General features: G+C 48.7%; 1 pseudogene; it reads right to left on the bottom strand.

Annotated features, from left to right (window-relative positions):
• Window positions 1–907: 907 nt before the first annotated feature.
• On the bottom strand, window positions 908–4648 carry LOC132243863 (butyrophilin subfamily 1 member A1-like; annotated as a pseudogene).
• Window positions 4649–7800: the final 3152 nt, after the last annotated feature.

Raw genomic sequence — 7800 nt, forward strand, 5'->3', positions numbered from 1 at the left:
TGAAGATCTACAAGGTCCCTTCCGACCCGACTTCTATGATTCTATGATTGGAGCAGGTAAGCATCCCCTTCCCCTGGTGCTGGGGAGTGGCAGCGCTTGAGCCCCGGGTCCTCAGGAGACCCCATGTGCTGCAGGGCTGCCCTGTGGCTGGGTGCAGGCTGCTCACTTCTCCTGGCTCTGCACTGGCCCTGGATAGGGGCGTCTGGGGCAGGAGGCAGGTGACCCCATCTGCATGAGTGCTTTTCAGAGATTTTTTCCCAGGGGGCCCTTGATTGGCAGAAGCGTGAGCAGGAGCTTTACTTCACATTTTCTTGATTTTCAACCATCTGACCTTTGCGGTTGTAAATCACCAGGAAGGACAAGCTGACAACAGGCCGAGTGCAATTGGAAGACAACCGTAGAAAAGCTTTATGTCCATCTGACTCACAGGCAACCCAGAAAGTGATGCTTACAGCCCCCACAAACTGGCATGCGAACTTCCCAGGGAAGGCAATCGGTTTGGTTTGTGAGGAATTGAATTCCTTGAAGCCAGCGCTTTCATGACAAGGGAATGAGATGTTAAAGAAATAAATCTCCAAGCAGAACCTACTTCTATATTTATCAACAATAGGTTTACTGACTGCAATCATGAGAACAATGAATCACTTGGGAGTGATTTTTTAATAATCAGAGTGAGCGGAAAGGGCAGAATTTGCAAAAATCACTTTTTACGCAGTTGCAGCAGCTCCACTTCTCAGGACCACAGGCTCTGAGCAAGCAGCTCTGCAATGAACATCAGGGCCGGGTTCAACTGCATTTCCCAACCCAACCGGCCCTGGGTTTTGGTGCCTCCTCTTCGCCGCCCCTCCCCCAACCCCCCGCAGCTGCACCCGTGGGTGCCGGACCCCACAGGCCCCCGAGGGCCCCTCGGTCATGCAGGAAATGACACACGGGCAGAGACGACCATCCAGCTCAGCCACGTCCTGCTCGCCGTGGTCGGGGGATGAAGAAACCCAGCCTGCGCGTCCAGGGCCACGGACACGGCACAGCTGATCGTCTGCTGGGAGAGGAGTCCTCCAGGGTCACAGACACGAGCACGACTGAGGCCGGAGGGGACAACGAGCAGGTCCTGTCTTGCACGTTTCCTTTCCCTCTCACTGGCACCAGCTGAGCCTGATTTCACCAACCTCCACCAGGAACCAGGGCCGGATCCTGCCCCCCGCGAACGAGGCCGGCGAGAAAGTGAAGATCGGGGCCCCGGTGTCAGCATCGAGAAACGACACCCACTCCAATGTGCAGTCCAGATACACCCCCACCCTGCTGGGCGCCCAGTCTAGGGGCAGGCGGGTGCGGTGAGGGGCAGTGAGAGCCACGTAGTGACCCACCCAGCACTGCACAGCCCAGACCCCCTTTTTGGGGCTAAGGCTGATCTTTCCCTTCCTGCTCACAGACTCTCTGGCCACCCCCACGGCCCACCATCCCCCCTCCCCCACCTCCACCTCCACCTCCCACCAGTGTCTCCCGGAGGTGAATCCCTCACGGCCCAGCACACAGCGCCAAGTGTCAAATTTCTCAGGATTGTCAGGCAGATCCTGCCGTGTGTCTGTCTATCTCACACTTTTCCCATCCTCAGACAGGATGAGCTCGGGATGAGCCATGTCTGGATCCAGAGTCACGTCCTCTGCGGGGAAAGGAGATAACAGGAGCGTGAGGAGCAGAGCTCAGCCCAAGGACAAGTGTGATCAAGGCAGGGGCAGCTTTGGCTGCAGCTGGAGGCGAATCTGGGATTGACCTGAGCAGGAAGGAGACTGGAGACCTCAGCAAAGGGCAGCGCTGATTCTCCCCTGGCAGGAAGAGACAGGCAGGGACAGAAACACGCCAGCTGGGCCAGGGCTGGGACATGGGATCGTTCCCCTCCTGCTCCTGCCGGTCACAGGCAGGGATGAGAGACCCTGGGGGCTCAGGAGAGCCCAGCAGAGGGTGTGAAGGGGAGAGCATGGATACAACTCATCTCCCTCTGCACTGTTCACTGCCTGTCTTCAATCCCACCCTGCTCCACCGTCCCCACGCTCAGACTCTGGGGGCCCTTTCCTGGAGAGACATTCCCACTCCACCAACCCACAGCCAAAGAAATTAAAACTTGGACCAGAACAGTCCACATGTCACAAAGATGAGTTGTGTCCCAGATTTCAAGTGCAGGTCCAATTTCCCAAGTTTCCAGAGCTTACCCAAAAGAAACAGCCTTAGTCATAGCAGATGGGAGGGAGTAAAATATATACACAAATAGGAAAGGCTGAAGGTGAAAGTGGAGAGATAATGCGTGAGGACAAGGGAGCGAAGAAGCCGTAAGTGACTTACGCAAACAGTTAATTGTGTAAGAAGTCAGAAAGTGCACTTGGTGTCTTAATAAAGAGAGTTGGAGTACTGCTCTGGCTGCAATGGTTCAGGAAACGTCCAGGAGACGGGGATGTTTTTGTGGTATCTTTTATTGGTCTAACTACATAGTTGGAAGAGCTGTTGGACAAAGTTTTGGGCATCAAATGCCCTTACTCTAATTAATAAGGAAAGATGAAAGATTATATCATGATGGTTGGATGGAAGAGGAAAGCCACCCCGGGAAGTACTGAAATAATAGCAGCTCGCCTGCTCTTCCAACTCATCTTAAGAGATTCCTTGGTGGAAACAGCTCTTCTTCATCTGTCTGGGCCTGCAGCAAGTATGACTTAGAGGAGTAGTCCCCAACTAGTCACTACACGTCAGTGACTGTTTCAAGAACTGCTGTGTCCCAAGTGTGGAAGAATGGAAATGAAAGGAGAGTCATATGCCCTCACATACAGGCCTAATGACTGCGGGGAGAGAAAAGCTGGATGCTTCCTTTCCCTCATCACCACTCTTTGTGATGACAAGCAGACTTGGGGGAAGTAAAAGCAGGAGGAAAGGAGGGAAAGCTAGCAGAGAGTGGACAGACTTACAAGGGAAGAGATCGCAAAGAAGAAGAGAGAGCAGTTCTAGCTAGGAAGGAGACAGCAGAGAAAAGCCAAAAGAATGAAGTAGAGATAGATTAGACATAGGGCAGAGAAATCAAAAAGTAGAAGTTTAGACACAGTTGTCTTGATGTATAAATGTATGAATGTGCAGATAGGAACTCACACAAGTCCTCCTCTCAGCCACCCTCGCCAACTCCAGTTCTTTCCAACGCCCCTTTGTCCAGACCAATTTAGCAGTCAGATTCCTGATTTCTCCTCTGACTTCCTGGTCAACCTCAAGTCCCTTTTCATTGTTATTCCACCAGTCTTTGTCCTGTCATGGTTTCTCACTGAACTGTCTTTCTCCCTAGTACCTTAAGCATTGTGTATATTTTATTTATCCTTTCTCTCCCTAGTTTGTTGCTTGAAATACCCAGATTTTTCTTGCTCTCTCCTTGGTTTAACTTTCATTCTTATTTATTCCATTTCCCATTTCTGTATCTTTAGGGCTGTTCTTTCAGAGACAGAAAGTTCACTTTGCCCCTTTTCCACAGATCATGACTTTGTCCTGCCTCGTTCACAGCAGAATCAATAAGGGCAGTAGGAACAGCAGCAACTAGTGGTTGAGGTGGAGGAGGCCTGGCTTGTGATGGTGGCTGGGGCACTTTGCTGACCGTGTAGCCAAACATGGCAGGGAATTGAAGGGAAGGGGGAGACCAGGAGGAGGGGAGGAGGGACTGCTCAGAAACCTCTGCAGGAGGCAGGCAAAGCAGGGTCTGGAGGAGGAGATGCAGTCCCATGCAGATCCAGTACTGTGCCATGGGCTTCTGTATCCCATGGTGTACTTTGGTTCAGTAGATACCAAATCATCCATGACATGGGTAACATCCGTGACATCCGTGACATGGGTCTGGCTGGTATTCCAGGCATCCCACATTGCATTGCTCTTCCCTCCTCCTCCCCCAGTCCCTCTGACGCAACTGGCTACTCTGGTATGTGGCCAGAATCCTATTGCCCTTCTTTTCCCCCATCTTTCGTTGGCATTGTTTATTATTAGCTCCCTTGAACCCATCCACTGTGAGACATCCTGGGCTGGATGCTCGCTCTGCCCCAGCCCTGGTTGTCACAGCCACCGCACTTCGGTACTTAAAGGGTAATTGTCTTACCTAGAATGCTAGTGCACTGCACATGTGGACATCTCTGACAAACAACAGGTGTGAGCCAATCCCCAGTCTGTGACGTTGTGGAACCATTCAATTGTTATGTATTTCCACACTCATTAAGAACATAAGAACACAAAAAGTTCCTCCAACAGAGGAAAAAGCCAATGCTATAGGAGGAGAGCACTAAATTCTAGATATATGTAGAGTGATCTATCCCTTATTCCCTTATTCGTTACTCTCCCTGCCATCCACCAGTACTGGTCTGGAAATGTCAGAGGACACAGCTCCACTCATTCTGATCAGTAGCTATTAATACATATATTAATCTTAATTATAATTAATACATATGTTAATCTTTATAGAATTCATCTATTACAGGATCTAAATTGATAGGTTCCCAATGCTGGAGAGACTTGGCAATTGATATAATCTGAACGTTGTACCTTTTTCCAGAGGCGGTGCAGTTTGTCCCAGCCCTGAAAGCAACCACAGAATCAGACATGAGAACTCATTAGAAGAGATGTATAAACAATGCATTATTGCATGCAATATCACATTGGGAAAAAACAGATCTAAAACTTCAGTGTGCCATAATTAATAACCAAGACAAAGACACTGTGATGGCTCCTCTATCACAGGACCACACACTTATCAATCTTTGGTATTTCTTACAACTCTATTGCTGACCTAGTTGCTGATACTAAAGAGAACTTTCCCTGCAAACACTCTTTGGAAGCATGACAAGACTATTAATGAAGACTTACTCGTGCTGCCTTTCACATAATGGAAAATCCCACCCTTAGTTAAATGCAGAAATGGGCAGACCTATGGAGGAATTGTGGCAGGAAGTACAAGAGTGTTTCCTTCTACTTCCAGGTGATATGACATAAATATTTTGGGGAACTGTCACATTGGAGGGGATTTGGACTTTCCTCCTCACAGTTGCCAGCTTTGGCAAGTGTTTGTCCATGCAGATAGGGCACCACTGTGAGGAAAGGGGGTCAACATGTTTAACCAGCAGCTGAGAAGAGACAAGAAATAATGGGCGGTGGGTACAATGTTCAGAACTATCCAAGTGACTTAGGCATGTGTGAGTCTAAGGCTAAACGAAAGCCTCCCATCAAAATTGTGTCCATATTATTACTGACCTACAGGCCTCTTTGTCAAGTTCCTATTACCTCTTCCAACCAACCTCTACTTGGGCCAGGCAGGCTTTCAAAGACAGGATAGGTGGTGCTTCTAAGTGACTAGTTCTTCGCAGGAGCCAAAATCTGAGGATACTTTCAATGTATGAGTGATTTAATGTTGTTTACACTAGGGTAGAAAAAGAGTGAATATGTGGTGTATATCTCTCCACTAGTGTAAATGACTAGAATTTGACTCTTTTTTGACCTGGAGGGATGTGGGCAGCGGGGTCCCCCAGCGCTCGATCCTTGGGCCCACACTGCCAATACTGGGCCAGTACTGATGAGTGCAAGGTATTGCACCTGGGGAGGAAGAACCAGCAGCATACCTACAGGCTGGGAAACTCCCTTCTCGTCAGCACAGAGGCAGAAAAAGATCGTGCAGTCATTATTGATTCCAAAATGAACGTGTGCCGCCAATGTGGGAATGCGGTGAGGAAGGCTAACCACACCTTGTCATGCATCCACAGATGCATCACAAGCAGGTCCAAGATGGTGATCCTCCCCCTCTATGTGACATTGGTCAGGCTGCAGTTGGAGTACTGCATCCAGTTCTGGGCGCTGCACTTCAGGAGGGATGTGGCCAGCATCAAGAGGGTCCAGAGGAGGGCCACTCGCATGATCAGGGGGCAGCAAGGCAGGCCCTATGAGCAGAGGCTATGGGACCTGAATCTGTTCAGCCTCCACAAGAGTAGACTGAGAGGGGATCTGGTGGCCATCTATAAACTGGCTAAAGGAGACCAGCAGGCAATGGGAAAGTCCCTGTTCCCCCGAGCACTATCAGGCGTAACAAGGGATAATGGCCATAAGTTGACTGAGAGTAGATTCAGGCGAGATATCAGGAGGCACTACTTCACAGTCAGGGTGGCTAGGATCTAGAACCAACTTTCAAGGGAAGTGGTGCTCGCTCCTATCCTGGGGGGGTCTTTAAAAGGAGGCTAGATAGACACCTAGCCAGGGTTGTTTGACCCTAGCATTCTTTCCTGCCCATGGCAGGGGGTCGGACTTGATGATCTGCTTAGGTCCCTTCCGACTCTACCAACTATGAAACGTATTCTTATTATGTGCCTAACTCCTGGAGAGCCACATAGCAGACAGATTTTAGACCCATTCAGGACAAGGCTGTAAGCTAGAACACAGGGCCCTATCCCTTCCAGGGCAGCTGCAGCCACCTCACCAAGCCAGACACAGCTGGTTTGCTCTTTCTCTCTTGGCTCCACATCTCTATCTCTCCTGACTAATCACAGGCCAGTTTCAGAAGGAGTGACCATGTTACCTGTCAGCTCTGTCTTCCTGAGGGAGGCTTGCCACCCAGCTTGCTAGACTTATAAAGGAATTTTTCTATTCCCTGCCCCGCAACACATAGACATACCTCATCTAATCAGAAGTAAGCAGAAGAAAAGTTTACTAGGCATCTTGGGCCGTACATTCCCTGGTCCCACTATGGGAGGCCTATTTAAACTTGATTGACTAAAACTCGGTCACCGGGTTAGGAAATGCTGAGGCAAGAGACCAAATCAGAGCGGATATGGGCAACATTTGAACAATGGTGAAGGGTTCATCACAGCGTCCAGCCCGTTGGAGCCCTGACCACAAATGCTGTCATACTTTTCCCGGGATGACTGGTGGAAGTCCTCCCCACTAAGTTCATGATCACTCATACTACACTAAGGCTTATTCACAACAGGTAAAATACAAAACCCTGACACTGCAAGCCATCTGAGAAGAAACAATGAGGTATCCCATCCAATTTTTCTGCTGTCCATAAGAATTTCAAGCTGGCTCCTAACTGTCTGGTTACTGCTTAACCTTATGTTTTTCCTGGTTATTAATCAGTTTCTTGAGATGTTCCAAACCAGATAACTCCTTGTCAATAGAAAAGACAATTATTTTCACAGTTAAAAGAATGCTTTGAAGAAGCTGAACTGAGGGTATAAAAATCTGTAAAAGCAGCAAACAGCGTGCTTCAAAAGGAAGACATCTCTCTGACACCATCTACTTTTGATCTTGAGAAGCTGGGAGAAACAGATTGTCTCCCTTCAAGGATCGTGCTGAGAACATTACATGTCAGCAGAAAACCTGAGTGCCTTGGACTGGTGAGAACCCCAGCTCTTGCTCTCTTTTTCTTTTTCTCTCTAGGCATACATTTCTGAAACTGAATTGTATTAGTTAAGCTTGAGCTAAGTTTCCCCAAATACTTAGTGAAACCAGGGTAGTATGTAATTGTTTTGATTGTTTTCCTTTGCATTTCTATTATTACTAGTACCATTAGACATTTCATATACTCAGCAATAAATAACTTTTATAGTCAAACTGGTAGTAATTGGGTATATTTTTCCTTCTCTACTTCTCCTTCCCCACTTGCTCTGCAGCAATGCTTCTTTTACCTAAGCCAAAGATCCCTGTGGCGCCCAGAAATACTGTGGGGTCCGCTCATCAAGAGGCTACCACTACTAGGACAGATAGGGAAACAGGTTGGGATGTGCTGAATTTGAGACACATAAGGGG

This window comes from Alligator mississippiensis, chromosome 11 (genome assembly GCF_030867095.1).
Source record: "Alligator mississippiensis isolate rAllMis1 chromosome 11, rAllMis1, whole genome shotgun sequence".
NCBI lineage: Eukaryota > Metazoa > Chordata > Crocodylia > Alligatoridae > Alligator > Alligator mississippiensis.